The sequence below is a fragment of the Eubalaena glacialis genome, chromosome 3 (genome assembly GCF_028564815.1).
Source record: "Eubalaena glacialis isolate mEubGla1 chromosome 3, mEubGla1.1.hap2.+ XY, whole genome shotgun sequence".
Lineage (NCBI taxonomy): Eukaryota > Metazoa > Chordata > Mammalia > Artiodactyla > Balaenidae > Eubalaena > Eubalaena glacialis.
Genome location: NC_083718.1, coordinates 109,808,914 through 109,826,523, shown reverse-complemented (window position 1 = coordinate 109,826,523; position 17,610 = coordinate 109,808,914). Strand labels below are relative to the sequence as shown.

Genomic DNA, 17,610 nt, shown 5'->3' with positions numbered 1-17,610 from the left:
CTGTTTAGTGATCAATTACTGCTAAAATGTGGATTAAATCCCTCAATGTGCCAATTCTGACATTTATTATAGACCCTATTTTTTATTTTAGTAGAAGAGGCTAATTTTCATCAGAAGAAAATGAAAACAACCTTATGGCTTCTACTAAGGTAATGAGCTGTATCCCCAGTATTGCTTTGAAATTATACACCTAGGTTGTTAAGAGAAATTCTGACTTCATCCAAACGTATTATTTAACTGATAATCTTCAGTCATCATCTACTGGTGGCTTGATTGTTACTCCTCTTCTTATCTGACCCCAACCAATTAAATGCCAGTGTTTCTCAACTCTCTGGCTAAGGGCTATTTTTTCTCCCACTTCTGTGCACACAGGATTGGTGAGAACGATTTTTCCCAAATCAGCCTTGACTGCCCCAACTCTTCCTCCTGTTGAAAGGGGTCCTATGTTCACCATAAGCACTTCATTCTTAGACAGCTTTTGACCCTTTGCTGTTTTTTTGTCTCCTTCCATGTGTACGCCAAGAAGTCGTCTAAGTAGGAAATAGGAAATTTCCAATCCTGTGAAGATCTCTGGTAAAGCTCCAACTGCACCAAGTACCTGCCCCACCATTCTGTCAGCCCAGCACAAAGTAGGGTGAATTTTTCTTCCAACTCCAATAAGACCCCCTGGAGCAGCATACAGAAGATCATTTTGTTCTTCGAAAGTAATACAATTTTGGAAAAGATTGGTTCACACATGAGTTTTCCTTTGCTATCTTTGGAAACAATACCAGGTCTGACTTCTATCTCCTGGCCCACCTTTAATACTCCTTTTAAAATACTACTACTAGCCACACCACCTTTAAGGTCATCAAACTCACAGCCAGGTTTGGTGACATCAGAGGACCTAATAACAGTAAGTCGGGGTTCTGAAGTAAAGTCTCTTAGAGGTACTGGAATTTTCTTAATGATATACTCACAGACAACTTCAGTATTATATTTTAGCTGAGCAGAAATTGGAATAATAGGAGCTCCTCCTGCTACTGTACCTTGTACAAATGCAAGGATCTGTTCATACTGTTCTTTAGCCTGACTTTCTTTTACCAAATCAATTTCATTCTGCAGAATCAAAATATGTATCAGCTTCATAATTTCTATGGCAGCCAGGTGTTCAGAAGTCTGAGGTTGAGGACAGGATTCATTACCAGCTACTAACAGAAGAGCTGCATCCATCACTGCTGCACCATTCAGCACAGTAGCCATCAAAATATCATGGCCAGGACAATCAACAAAGGAAACATGTCTGACTAGTCTGAAGTTCCCTTTGGTCCCTGGAATGTCGATAGGAAACTCATCAGGTATACTACTTCCACAGGATCTGTAACATTCTGGTGAAGACAGTTTGCCTCATTAAATTTGTAAATCTTGGCATTAGCCTATCCAAGCTTGATCATAATATTTCTTTCTAGTTCATTTTTGAATCTGACAGTGTGAACTCCAGAAATAGCTTTTACGATGGTAGATTTTCCATGGGCAACGTGACCAAGTGTACCTATATTAATTGTGGCTTGTCTGCTGATAACTTCATGCGAGAGTGGAGTCAACCTGGTAACATCCAGTGTGGTGAGGTCTTGGCGAGAAAGATGTTGTTGCCCCAGAGTCACACCAGCCTCGCCCCCTGCCATCTAAGGACAGATCTTGTTACGAAGAACAGAATGCTCTGACATATCTCAAGATGGTTCCTTTACCCCTCCCCCTGCCAGAAGCACAAGGAGATTTTTCTCCGATATTCACTGTGAGAACTTCTGAAGGTAAAACTCACAAAAGGTCAAGCTTGTAAAGGTAAAACTCACAGAAGTGTGGGGACCCCCCTATGACTGAATCCTCCTGGAGATTTTAACTCTCAGAAGTTGTCCACACTGAGCCTTCAGCAATTCATTGATTACATTTTAGGTTTCCCTACCCTGGTGGTACTAGTTCCCGTGAGGTTGCTGCTGTACGTTTCTGTGTTGGTAAGTTCTGATTCTATGTGCTTGCCTTTCAGTCTCTCAACTGGAGGGGGACAGCAGTTTGCCCTGTGACTTCACTTCTCTTATGGATCTAAGAAGAGTTGAATTTTCATTATGTTTAGCTTTTACTTGTTGTTAGGATGAAATGGCAACTTCCAAGCTTCTTGCATGCCAGACTGGAAATCATCTTTTGGGATCTGGGGGTTATTGACAGTCTAGACTTGTGTTGACTTGAATACTCTTCAAATCTCTTTTTAGTTTATAACCATCTTTGCAAAGGAGAAACATTCTGTTGGTTCTTTTATTGAAGCTTTCAGCTGTACTCACAACAATTTTTTTCAAAATTTGGTTAAACTTAAATCATCTTTGGAATTTAGGAGTATTTCTTTTATCTCTACCAGTCTATTTGCCTGGTGAATTTTCTGCATTGGAACAGATATACTGATGAAACTCTGGATAATTTCTCCTGTTATGATTCCAGAGTTACATTTCTGGTTCTTTGTCTTTTTCATCTTTTTCATTTGTTCTTTTCCTGTGCTCTCTGAGGATACTGTCTTTGCTCTTATTGTTGAGGTCAGACAGACATCTGGTCTCTCTGAACTTTTCCCCTTGGGTTTTATTCATAGACTTCTTTCTCTTTCTTTTCTTATCTAATAGCAAACAATATCTCATATTCCCTGATATGTTGGATTTTTTTCATCTAATTTAAATTGCCCATTGGTTGCCTCTATTATATGAAAAAAGTTAATGAAGAATTTAACTAGGGAAGATCACCTACTGGCCCAGTCAATCTTTACATATTAGATTCAAACTGTGGAGCCCAATTTTTCTCTGCTTACATACTCACAATTTGGTGGACACAGTTCAACCCAGATAGAGTAAAACTCATTCAGAAGTTATACCGTTAAAAACATCTGGTGAAAATATAGTCACAAAGTTGAATGATGTATCATTAGTTGCCATCTGGAGTTTTCTCTTGAGGGAACTAAAACTTTCATCATAGTAGGATGTTTTGCTATCAATTGGCCACCCTTAAATTTCAAAATTAAATATATACAAATAAAGCAGCTCTTATGGTTCTAATAGCTGTTTTTCTCTTCTTTGCTTATTTGAATTCTCCTGTTCTATGATCTTGTGTTAGGATTTTTCAATATTATGAGTTGGCACCTTTTAGATATTTGGGTACCCACTGATGTTTTTTAACTTTTTAGATTTTATTTATCATTGATGTGCTGATAATGTCAAATATAAATTGATCTCCCCCCTTTTCCAGAGGTAAAAGCCATCACATCTTTTTGTACTCAGATATTATGAAATGATATAATTCTGTGGAACTGACCATATTTTACTCCTGACCTTTAAATTCTTAGTAATTTTCCTTATCCTTTAAGTATAATTTTAGATATGAATCATAAATGTTTACCCATATTAACTAGAAAACAATGTGATTAATAGCCAGTCTTCAAGTATTTTAAATATTTAGCAAATTGATACCAGTTGTTTTATTCCTTATTTAATTCTTAAAATTATGTCCCCTGGAAGTTCCTAGTTGAAGTCAACGTGGTGCTTAGATACACTGTCTAAATTATACTCATGGTAATGATAACTCTTACGGAGTGCCCATTATGTGACAGTAACCCTACATATTTTTAGTCCTTTAAAAAAACTGTTTTTAAGGCAGCTAAAACTTGTAGAAATTAATTACTTTGCTCAAATTGTGCTCATATATGGAAAATTCATGGTAAGAACCTGGATTTTTGCAACTCTAAAGCCTGCGTCCTTTTCTCTCTACAGCATTACCTCTCCATGGTACAGGTGAGCCATCTCTTCAGTTATTATGATGTCTGATTAGTATCTCAACTCTCTACCTCATTTTTCCTGTATAGATTATTAATATGTGGCAGAACCAATGAACTTGGCAGAGTAAATATATTTATTTACTCTCTAAGTGACTGATATAGATCACTGGATGGTCATTAACACCATGGCTGTTAATATCCATTGTAAAAGATGGCTGAAATGAATGAATCAGCTCCGGGATGAAGGCACAGCACGCGGTGTTTCCCAGCTTTCCATGGAGATGAAACTTAGAGCACTAAGTTTGGGGTCACAAGCTTGAATTGAGACTCTGCTCCACTACTTACTGGATGTGTAATATTGCACAACCCACTTAACCTCTCTGAACTTCTATACTGATCTCATAGTGTTTTCAAGAAGATTAAATGAGATATAATACGTGTAAAATGGTATTACCTTCTGAAGAGCACTCTATAAATATAATTATTTTATTAGAGCAGCAGTCATTGGTAAATTCTGATGCTACTGAGATTACTTGGAAAAGAGAGAAAATGTGTTGCGTGTTACTGTTCTATTATTTAAATCTTTTCACACTTGGACTCCTACATTGCTTTACAGTCTGGATCATGCTTAACTTTCTGTTTGCAGCTTAACATCCTGCAAATGATTTATCACTTGCTTTACCATCTGTGCCTGCTACAAAATCTAGGTTAAATTATAGGATTTTTGTGTGTTTAGTGTCCTATGAAGATTTGCGTAAATATTTGGGGGATCTTCTAATGCGTGTTTACGTCTTCCTTCTTCCTTCTATAATATTCCTCAATCTTTTGGTATGAGTGAAAGGGAGTATATGAATTAATCAATAATAATTAATAAGCTTTTGACTGTGGCATCTGCTGAATACAATCAAGCTCCCGGAGGGCAACACATACAGCATGTTACAAGTCTGTCACAATATGTATGATTTATGTATGTAAATACTAGGTCATAATCAATCTTCATTTGAAGAAATCACATATTTATAAAACAAAACAAGTCAGCATTTAACATTACTTCTGTCATCAGCAATGTTGTCTGAAGCTATCCTACTCTGCTGTACCATTAGAATAATCTATTATGGTATTTACAGAGAAAAACACTCCATACAGGAATTTCTGAGTAAGATGGAAATAAAATAGGATGTTGCTTTTTTAATGACATATTTTTCCTTTATTCCAAGTAAAATACACAATGAACAATAATTAAGAGGACAATTTGATGGTCCATATGACAAATTTTAGTGGGTACATTTCCTGTGGAAAGTATACATATTTGACATACAAAAAAAACACAAACTTTCCGTGTGTTTTAATTAGGGAGCTTTGATAGTATTCATTATAGTAAATTATTTCAGATATAATGTTAAAACAAAGATGTAGCACACAAAGCAAAATTGAACAAAGGTCCAAATGGGATATTATTAAAATGTCAACGTGAGTAAGCAGATGGGGTTTGTATGGCTCAGTGGATTAGTCACCAGGCCCCATTACCTTGGGGACTCTAGTGAAATCCAGTCTCAGTAGAATGATCAGAAAGTAAAAATAAAGGGTATATGCAGAAGCAAATAAATCATTTTATTTGTGTTCCCAACTAAAACACAGAGGTTTTTTATATTTACTTTTCTTTCTTTAACCGCAAGACTACATGAAGATTACAATACAGCTACATTTATTTTTATCAGAGCTTTTTTCCTCTAAGATTGTGGAAATGAAAATAGAAGAAGAGATTGGAAACTATACAGATTTGTCATGCTCTTCATGTAACAGAGCATGTGCCCTGCAGAGGCCGGATGAAAGCATGCACTTTCTCTAGTGAAGCTTCAGCACAATACACCAGCCATCGTGTGGGGAGGTGCCACTCAAAGCACTGACTCTGTAACAATCTCATAAAGAAGAAATTAAGATTTTTTTTTTTTACTGTCTTTCATCCTGGTCATCCCGCTAAAGCAATTACTACTACCTACTCTTTGCAGACACAAATTGAAATGTAGCCATTTACACTTCCTCCAAATTTTGACAAATCACTTTGACTTTTATTATGGCTCTACAGTTTAACACTCATCAAACCTCACAATCTGTACTGGTAAGTTAAGATTTAGAACATGAACACACATCCTGAAGGAAAAATTAGAATTGGTAGAAAGTCCTTTCCCTAGATCAAATCAAAGTATTACTCGGATATTTTATGATAAAAAGAAAGTAATTGCATGTTACACACTAGAGTTTGTGAAGTGTGCTTTCTGGATGACTTTTTGGTAAGAGCTCAGAACTGTTTGGGTGGCACTCCACTACATAAAATAAACACTTGCTGAATGCAGATTCCCCCATATAAGTAGCTCTTGAGACAGCAGCTGCAGTGTAATCGTGAATCCATTATTACTCTAGAGATGGAAGTCAAAGCAAGCTAAAACAGTAAGATGATACAACCCAATCTATTCAGAATACTATGTTGATTTGGGGGGATTCCATAGATAAGCACAGGCTTCTATTAAAATATAGTCTGCTCTTTGAGAATTCACTGAGTCCATTGGTGCTAAATACGTGTGTGTATATACAGGGTTTTCCAAGGAATCAGAACCAATAGAATTTTATGTACATATGTAATTCTAAATATATATGGCAAGATATATAATTAAGATACTGCAATAAAGGACGAAATTGAAAGTAGAATAGGAATCTCATATTGCTACACGATGCCAATTACATTACCACATTGTTTCCTCACTGCAAGACTGATAAGAATCTACAAGCACCCAGAGCCCAAGAGACTTGAACATGCCTGGTGAAAATTGGAAATCAATAGGAGTCTATAATCGCAAGCAAACGGAATCATTTCCATTGGGGTGAAAGACGGCAGGCAACACAGAGTTTGTACAGAGCTGTTGCACACAGGGCCAAATGGTGCCCTTTCTCTTCTGCCTGCCTTGGTGTTCCTAGGTGGACACCTGTTTGTTTGTTTGTTTAACATTGTTCTTGTTTATAAAAGAAAAGGAAATTATTCTTTAATTTTAGGCATCAAAGGAATAGCAAACCCTTGCATTGAACTCATGCTAATTAAATAATGATTTTTTTCTGAATTTACTAGGAATGGGAGATAATTCATCTGAATGTGGCTCCTCTGCCTATCTGTACTCCTGGTACCAAGTGAGCAAATGTTTCCAGATTTTTTGTCAACTCACCACAAATTCATTTCAATTCTGGCTCGAGGTAAACTCCATTTCCAAAGCTAAGAGGTAATTTATTCTCCAGGGTCATTTGGTTCTTCCCCTCCTTTAAGCAAAGCCTACCAATTCAACATGAAAATGAACATTACTATCCCCTAGGGGCCAAGCTAAACCAAACATTTAATTTCATTGCAAATGCCTATTTTCTCCGAGTTGAAATTACAAAGGTCTTTTTATCGTTGTTCTTGCTTTTTAGTCTATTACATGATGCACCCAATTCAAAGCTGTCCTTGAGCTCTCTGGCTGAGACAGAAACACACAGTTCAGTGATACGAATGTGGAGTCCTTATGAAAGACACGAATGCATCCACCCGCAGAAAGGCAGGTAGTACACTCAGTGACAGCCTCCCTGAGACAAAAACGGAAAGAGATGTTGCTCTTCAGACAACAGCGCCTTCAAAAGACTTCCAAAATGTAAACCGAAGTTAGCTTCACAATATTCACGGCTATCCTGTCCACTTTTCTAGCAAAGGCGATTGTACTGAATTTGATGGGTGCCTAGGTCAGTTCTCAACAAACAATGCTGACCCAAAAGTCTGTTTATTTCTAACAGTTTGAAAATATAAAATATGCTAGGATGCTACCTTGTTAGTGAAAAGTGTGGAAAGGTTGTAAATGTTGCCCCTGAGAGATGACCAATACATGCCTGGATTTAAGGGCATTTGTAAGGTTGGGGTGGTTCTATCTTGAAGGTTCTATAAATCCGCATTAATAGTTTCCAGAGAAATTGGGACTTAACTTGTTGAATGAGATATAGATTACTAGTTACCAATGTTCTGCAGCGCACAAAGTTCAGATTTAAGAGAAAATGGCTTTTCATACAAATTGACTTTTTCTACCCCTTCTACACTGCTTATGTTCTAGTAATTTAGTTTGTTAAAAGGAAATACGGAGATGAGGAAGAAGATGGCGGAAGAGTAAGACGCGGAGATCACCTTCCTTCCCACAGATACATTAGAAATACATCTACACGTGGAACTGCTCCTACAGAACACCCACTGAACGCTGGCAGAAAACGTCAGACCTCCCAAAAGGCAAGAAACGCCCCACGTACTTGGGTAGGGCAAAAGAAAAAAGAAATAACAGAGACAAAAGAATAGGGACGGGACCTGCACCAGTGGGAGGGAGCTGTGAAGGAGGAAAGGTTTCCACGCACTAGGAAGCCCCTTCGCGGGCAGAGACTGCTGGTGGCAGAGGGGGGAAGCTTCGGAGCCACGGAGGAGAGCGCAGCCACAGTGGTGCGGAGGGCAAAGCGGAGATTCCCGCACGGAGGAGCGGTGCCGACCAGCACTCACCAGCCCGAGAGGCTTGTCTGCTCACCCGCCGGGGCGGGCGGGGGCTGGGAGCTGAGGCTTGGGCTTCGGTCGGATCGCAGGGAGAGGACTGGGGTTGGCGGCGTGAACACAGCCTGAAGGGGTTAGCGCACCACAGCTAGCCGGGAGGGAGTCCGGGAAAAAGTCTGCAGCTGCCAAAGAGGCAAGAGACTTTTTCTTGCCTCTTTGTTTCGTGGCGCGCAAGGAGAGGGGATTCAGAGCGCCGCCTAAACGAGCTCCAGAGACGGGTGCGAGCCGCGGCTATCAGCGCGGACCCCAGAGATGGGGGCGAGCCGCGGCTATCAGCGCGGACCCCAGAGACGGGCATGAGACGCTAAGGCTGCTGCTGCCGCCACCAAAAAGCCTGTGTGCGAGCACAGGTCAGTCTCCACACCGCCCCTCCCGGGAGCCGGTGCAGCCCACCACGGCCAGGCTCCCGTGATCCGGGGACAGCTTCCCCGGGAGAGCGCACGGCGCGCCTTGGGCTGGTGCAACGTCACGCCGGCTTCTGCCGCCACAGGCTCCGCCCGCATCCGTATCCCGCCCTCCCCTCGCCTGAGTGAGCCAGAGCCCCCGAAGCAGCTGCTCCTTTAACCCCGTTCTGTCTGGGCGGGGAACAGACGCCCTCAGGCGACCTACACGCAGAGGCGGGTCCAAATCCAAAGCTGAACCCCGGGAGCTGTGCGAACAAAGAAGAGAAAGGGAAATCTCTCCCAGCAGCCTCAGAAGCAGCGGATTAAAACTTCACAAACAACTTGATGTGCCTGCATCTGTTGAATACCTGAATAGACAACGAATCATCCCAAATTCAGGAGGTGGACTTTGGGAGCAGGATATATTAATTTTTCCCCTTTTCCTTTTTTTTTGAGTGTATATGTATAAGCTTCTGGGTGAGATTTTGTCTGTATAGCTTTGCTTTATAATAGCTTTATTTTACTTCATTATATTTTATCCTCTTTCTTTCTTTCTTTCTTTCTATTTTTTCTCCCTTTTACCCTGAGCCGTGTGGATGAAAGGCTCTTGGTGCTCCAGCCAGACATCAGGGCTGTGCCTCTGAGGTGGGAGAGCCAACTTCAGGACACTGGTCCACAAGAGACCTCCCAGCTCCACATAATACCAAACGGCAAAAATCTCTTAGAGATCTCCATCTCAACATCAAGACCCAGCTTCACTCAACGACCAGCAAGCTACAGTGCTGGACACCCTATGCCAAACAACTAGCAAAACAGGAACACAGCCCCATCCATTAGCAGAGAGGCTGCCTAAAATCATAAGGCCACAGACACCCCAAAATACACCACCAGACGTGGACGTGCCCACCAGAAAGACAAGATCCAGCCTCATCCACCAGAACACAAGCACTAGTTCCCTCCACCAGGAAGCCTACACAACCCACTGAACCAACCTTAGCCACTGGAGACAGATACCAAAAACAACGGGAACTACGAACCTGCAGCCTGTGAAAAGGAGACCCCAAACACAGTAAGATAAGCAAAATGAGAAGACAGAAAAACACACAGCAGATGAAGGAGCAGGGTCAAAACACACCAGACCTAACAAATGAAGAGGAAATAGGTAGTCTACCTGAAAAAGAATTCAGAATAATGATAGTAAGGATGATCCAAAGTCTTGGAAATAGAATAGACAAAATGCAAGAAACATTTAACAAGGACGTAGAAGAACTAAAGAGGAACCAAGAAACGATGACAAGCACAATAAATGAAATTAAAAATACTCTAGATGGGATCAATAGCAGAATAACTGAGGCAGAAGAACGGATAAGTGACCTGGAAGATAAAATGGTGGAAATAACTACTGCAGAGCAGGATAAAGAAAAAAGAATGAAAAGAACTGAGGACAGTCTCAGAGACCTCTGGGACAACATTAAACACACCAACATTCGAATTATAGGGGTCCCAGAAGAAGAAGAGAAAAAGAAAGGGACTGAGAAAATATTTGAAGAGATTATAGTTGAAAACTTCCCTAATATGGGAAAGGAAATAGTTAATCAAGTCCTGGAAGCACAGAGAGTCCCATACAGGATAAATCCAAGGAGAAACACGCCAAGACACATATTAATCAAACTCTCAAAAATTAAATATAAAGAAAACATATTAAAAGCAGCAAGGGAAAAACAACAAATAACACACAAGGGAATCCCCATCAGGTTAACAGCTGATCTTTCAGCAGAAACTCTGCAAGCCAGAAGGGAGTGGCAGGATATACTTAAAGTGATGAAGGAGAAAAACCTACAACCAAGATTAATCTACCCAGCAAGGATCTCATTCAGATTTGATGGAGAAATTAAAACCTTTACAGACAAGCAAAAGCTGAGAGAGTTCAGCACCACCAAACCAGCTTTACAACAAATGCTAAAGGAACTTCTCTAGGCAAGAAACACAAGAGAAGGAAAACACCTACAATAACAAACCCAAAACATTTAAGAAAATGGGAATAGGAACATACATATCTATAATTACCTTAAATGTAAATGGATTAAATGCTCCCACCAAAAGACACAGACTGGCTGAATGGATACAAAAACAAGACCCATATATATGCTGTCTACAAGAGACCCACTTCAGACCTAGAGACACATACAGACTGAAAGTGAGGGGATGGAAAAAGATATTCCATGCAAATGGAAATCAAAAGAAAGCTGGAGTAGCAATTCTCATATCAGACAAAATAGACTTTAAAATAAAGACTATTACAAGAGACAAAGAAGGACACTATATAATGATCAAGGGATCGATCCAAGAGGAAGGTATAACAATTGTAAATATTTATGCACCCAACATAGGAGCACCTCAATACATAAGGCAAATACTAACAGCCATAAAAGGGGAAATCGACAGCAACACAATCATAGTAGGGGACTTTAACACCCCACTTTCACCAATGGACAGATCATCCAAAATGAAAATAAATAAGGAAACACAAGCTTTAAATGATACATTAAACAAGATGGACTTCATTGATATTTATAGGACATTCCACCCAAAAACAACAGAATACACATTCTTCTCAAGTGCTCATGGAACATTCTCCAGGATAGATCATATCTTGGGTCACAAATCAAGCCTTGGTAAATTTAGGAAAATTGAAATCGTATCAAGTATCTTTTCCGACCACAACGCTATGAGACTAGATATCAATTACAGGAAAAGATCTGTAAAAAATACAAACACATGGAGGCTACACAATACACTACTTAATAACGAAGTGATCACTGAAGAAATCAAAGGGGAAATCAAAAAATACCTAGAAACAAATGACAATGGAGACACGACGACCCAAAACCTATGGGACGCAGCAAAAGCAGTGCTAAGAGGGAAGTTTATAGCAATACAAGCCTACCTCAAGAAACAGGAAACATCTCGAATAAACAACCTAACCTTGCACCTGAAGCAATTAGAGAAAGAAGAACAAAAGAACCCCAAAGCTAGCAGAAGGAAAGAAATCATAAAGATCAGGTCAGAAATAAATGAAAAAGAAATGAAGGAAACAATAGCAAAAATCAATGAAACTAAAAGCTGGTTCTTTGAGAAGATAAACAAAATTGATAAACCATTAGCCAGACACATCAAGAGAAAAAGGGAGAAGACTCAAATCAATAGAATTAGAAATGAAAAAGGAGAAGTAACCACTGACACCGCAGAAATACAAACGATCATGAGAGATTACTACAAGCAACTCTATGCCAATAAAATGGACAACCTGGAAGAAATGGACAGATTCTTAGAAATGCACAACCTGCCGAGACTGAACCAGGAAGAAATAGAAAATATGAACAGACCATTCACAAGCACTGAAATTGAAACTGTGATTAAAAATCTTCCAACACACAAAAGCCCAGGACCAGACGGCTTCACAGGCGAATTCTATCAAACATTTAGAGAAGAGCCAACACCTATCCTTCTCAAACTCTTCCAAAATATTGCAGAGGGAGGAACACTCCCAAACTCATTCTACGAGGCCACCATCACCCTGATACCAAAACCAGACAAAGATGTCACAAAGAAAGAAAACTACAGGCCAATATCACTGATGAACATAGATGCAAAAATCCTCAACAAAATACTAGCAAACAGAATCCAACAGCACATTAAAAGGATCATACACCATGATCAAGTGGGGTTTATCCCAGGAATGCAAGGATTCTTCAATATACGCAAATCAATCAACGTGATACACCATATTAACAAATTGAAAGAGAAAAACCATATGATCATCTCAATAGATGCAGAGAAAGCTTTTGACAAAATTCAACACCCATTTATGATAAAAGCCCTGCAGAAAGTAGGCATAGAGGGAACTTTCCTCAACATAATAAAGGCCATATATGACAAACCCACAGCCAATATTGTCCTCAATGGTGAAAAACTGAAACCATTTCCACTAAGATCAGGAACAAGACAAGGTTGCCCACTCTCACCACTATTATTCAACATAGTTTTGGAAGTGTTAGCCACAGCAATCAGAGAAGAAAAAGAAATAAAAGGAATCCAAATCGGAAAAGAAGAAGTAAAGCTGTCACTGTTTGCAGATGACATGATACTATACATAGAGAATCCTAAAGATGCTACCAGAAAACTACTAGAGCTAATCAATGAATTTGGTAAAGTAGCAGGATACAAAATTAATGCACAGAAATCTCTTGCATTCCTATACACTAATGACGAAAAATCTGAAAGTGAAATTAAGAAAACACTCCCGTTTACCATTGCAACAAAAAGAATAAAATATCTAGGAATAAACCTACCTAAGGAGACAAAAGACCTGTATGCAGAAAATTATAAGACACTGATGAAAGAAATTAAAGATGATACAAATAGATGGAGAGATATACCATGTTCTTGGATTGGAAGAATCAACATTGTGAAAATGACTCTACTACCCAAAGCAATCTACAGATTCAATGCAATCCCTATCAAACTACCACTGGCATTTTTCACAGAACTAGAACAAAACATTTCACAATTTGTATGGAAACACAAAAGACCCCGAATAGCCAAAGCAATCTTGAGAACGAAAAATGGAGCTGGAGGAATCAGGCTCCCTGACTTCAGACTATATTACAAAGCTACAGTAATCAAGACAGTTTGGTACTGGCACAAAAACAGAAATATACATCAATGGAACAGGATAGAAAGCCCAGAGATAAACCCACGCACATATGGTCACCTTATCTTTGATAAAGGAGGCAAGCATATACAGTGGAGAAAAGACAGCCTCTTCAATAAGTGGTGCTGGGAAAATTGGACAGCTACATGTAAAAGTATGAAATTAGAACACTCCCTGACACCATACACAAAAATAAACTCAAAATGGATTAAAGACCTAAGTGTAAGGCCAGACACTATCAAACTCTTAGAGGAAAACATAGGCAGAACACTCTATGACATAAATCACAGCAAGATCCTTTTTGACCCTCCTCCTAGACAAATGGAAATAAAAACACAAATAAACAAATGGGACCTAATGAAACTTAAAAACTTTTGCACAGCAAAGGAAACCATAAACAAGACCAAAAGACAACCCTCAGAATGGGAGAAAATATTTGCAAATGAAGCAACTGACAAAGGATTAATCTCCAAGATTTACAAGCAGCTCATGCAGCTCAATAACAAAAAAACGAACAACCCAATCCAAAAATGGGCAGAAGACCTAAACAGACATTTCTCCAAAGAAGATATACAGATTGCCAACAGACACATGAAAGAATGCTCAACATCATTAATCATTAGAGAAATGCAAATCAAAACTACAATGAGGTATCATCTCACACCGGTCAGAATGGCCATCATCAAAAAATCTAGAAACAATAAATGCTGGAGAGGGTGTGGAGAAAAGGGAACACTCTTGCACTGTTGGTGGGAATGTAAATTGATACAGCCACTATGGAGAACAGTATGGAGGTTCCTTAAAAAACTACAAATAGAACTACCATACGACCCAGCAATCCCACTACTGGGCATATACCCTGAGAAAACCATAGTTCAAAAAGAGTCATGTACCAAAATGTTCATTGCAGCTCTATTTACAATAGCCAGGACCTGGAAGCAACCTAAGTGTCCATCATCAGATGAATGGATAAAGAAGATGTGGCACATATATACAATGGAATATTACTCAGCCATAAAAAGAAATGAAATGGAGGTATTTGTAATGAGGTGGATGGAGTTAGAGTCTGTCATACAGAGTGAAGTAAGTCAGAAAGAGAAGAACAAATACAGTATGCTAACACATATATATGGAATCTAAGGGAAAAAAAAAAAAAAAAAAAAGGCCATGAAGAACCTAGTGGCAAGACGGGAATAAAGACACAGACCTACTAGAGAATGGACTTGAGGATATGGGGAGGGGGAAGGGTGAGATGTTACAGGGTGAGAGAGTGTCATGGACATATATACGCTACCAGATGTACAATAGATAGCTAGTGGGAAGCAGCCGCATAGCACAGGGAGATCAGCTCGGTGCTTTGTGACCACCTAGAGGGGTGGGATGGGGAGGGTGGGAGGGAGGGAGATGCAAGAGGGAAGAGATATGGGAACATATGTATATGTATAACTGATTCACTTTGTTATAAAGCAGAAACTAACACACCATTGTAAAGCAATTATACTTCAATAAAGGTGTTTAAAAAAAAAAAAAAAAAGGAAATACGGACCCCAAATAGAGATAAACAACAAAGAAAAATACCCAGTACGATGTTTTACACAGATAATACAGTGAATAAATATCTTTGAAATTCATATAGGATTTTCTATAGAGTTTAATATATGCCCTATTCAGCATCTTGGGTTCATGCAGCATGATTTTTTCCTTCAGAGAAAGCGACTTCTTCCTGCCATGAGTTCAGATATATTTTCTTAAGTGTGCAAATTCCATAAGCACAGGCTAGTCTGGGGCAGAAGCAGAATGGATATCAATTTATGGGCTCTGATTTGGGAAGAACTCAAGAATTTCTCTCTTGAGGCTTTCAGAACTGACTTGATTTCCTCCTCTGGGCTTATTGTATTCTCCCACAGGAATTCTTGTCTCAGTTCATTCCAGTAGAGCTGTCTTCCTCAACACAACTCTGATCTTGTTTGTCTTTTGCTCACACTTGCCAGCAGTTCTTCCATTGCAGAGCTTATATGGGGTGGGGTGGAGGGAGTCTGACCATTTTAGGCATTTTAGAATGTCCCTGACAGGCTTCATCACATCTTCTTAATTTTATTCCTCCTACACCTCTGCAACATCATAGTAAACAGTCATCTTAGTAAACAGTCATCTTAGTAAACAGTCATCTTACACTTGTATCAATCTGAGTCATTCGCCACCTTCCACCACTTATCTTAGCAAATTTCTACCCTATAAATCAGGCACCTCACAGGGCTGGCATGTAGTAGATGCACAATAATCCACGTGATTGAAGAAGCGATCAGCTGGATGAGATGAGAGCTATCTTCATGGTACCACTTCAGACTGTTGCCCAGAGAGCATCTCCATGGAACTTGGAATCTTACAAAATCCCTTTCCCTCTGTCTCCTGAGAGCACTTCCTGTAAAATGGGTGACAAAATACACCCATTTTACAACTATGAAATTTATAATTTAAAAAAAGTTCAGATTCCTTCTCCTTTTCAGGGAAAAATGAGTGCATTTTATTATATGAAGCAACACCTAATGTAGTTTCATGTACTATTGTTTAAATTTCCATCTTTACCAGATAGATTCTCAAACATCCTTGACTTTGGATGATAAGTATGTTTGTGCAAGAGGTTTCTGGGAAGAATCTGTTTTTGCCCTAGGAAAAGGCAGAATATCAACATGTGAATTGTGTAAAATTCAACATATAAGAACATATTTTTTTGTCTAGTTCTATTTCTGCTCTTTATTGAAGACAAACACACAGACACACACACACACACACACACACCCCATAAAAAAAGTTTTGAGAGGAACAAATTTTCTTTGACAAGGCATTAGTTAACATTTTGGCCTTTTAAAGTTTCCTTAATACTAGGATTCCCTGTGCTAATTGTACAATTTACGTATTGTTATACACATACACTGTTTATTCAGTACTAAACTGATTCCAAAAGTACTACATTAAAATAAACTTGTTATTTGGTGACTGGCTTTGTTCATAAAGTTCTGTGTTTGGCATCTTTACATTTTCCAAAATATATGTTTATATCAGAAAAGTCATTATTTTAAGTTTCTTTTTAGCATAGCTTCCTTTTAATATTTTACATACATTGCATCTTTGTTTTATGTAATAAGTAATTTTTAAAATAGACTTCAAAAAAAATTTTAATAATAACATAGGATGCCCTAACGGAAAGGCAAGAGTATAGGGCAAGAGGCTATCTCTTCTTTCAGTTCATTAGTCTTTGGCAGAGCCCAACCAAGGTCAAATTCACCTAGGATGCCCAATAGCTGTGGGCATCTCCACAGGGTCAAGAAAGCAAACCCATGATGGATTAAATTTTTTAAAATTTTAACGTTGCAAGAGGTGTTTATTTTACAGGCACTGCTACAAAATGAGGAATCACCATAAGACATATCAAATGGAAAATAATAATTCAACTTCATTTTGCTTGATGTTTATAATCAAACATGACTTCGTGAACTTGCTTGTAAAAGTCTGTACCTTCAAATCTGTAAAGCAAAGGTTTACCAAAATGAGACATAAACTGTCTCTATCCACAATATTTGTATGTATTTCCTATACATACAAATTCTTCCAACAGGCAGCAATGCTTGCAAATAGGCTTTAAACTTCCATAAAGCTGCACAATATTTCACTTTCTGTTAAAACTTTTACACTCTCTTAGGAAACTTAACAATAAAAATGCTTATATGTATAGCCCAACTCTGAACACTGCTGGTCTGGTTATGAGTATTAAATTTTTGACCAAAGAGTTTGGTGGGTTTGAGTTGAAATCTTGATCTAAATGCTATATTAATGATCACTCATAAAACATATTCAGCATGCTAACATTATAAAATAGGGTTCCATTCAAAATATACATTGGCAGTTGTATTTGTATTTTAGGCGGAATAAAAAGCATGTTTAACTTTTTTATATGCATATAGTTTAAGCAAATTATTCTGTGAAAGTATGCTTAATTTAAAAAAATTTCTTAATTTAAACTCTTTGTAAAAAGTAACAAAGAAAAGGTAACTAAATTTTGCTGTTTGAAAAATGTTGTTCGTTAATATTGCCTTCCAAAATATAAGGGTACTTTTCTTCAGCT

The 17,610-nt window shown here is 38.6% G+C and overlaps 1 pseudogene; it reads right to left on the bottom strand.

Moving 5' to 3' along the window:
* Nucleotides 1-247: 247 nt before the first annotated feature.
* LOC133088383 (eukaryotic translation initiation factor 2 subunit 3-like) lies at nucleotides 248-1,664 on the bottom strand (annotated as a pseudogene).
* Between the last annotated feature and the right edge of the window lie 15,946 nt (nucleotides 1,665-17,610).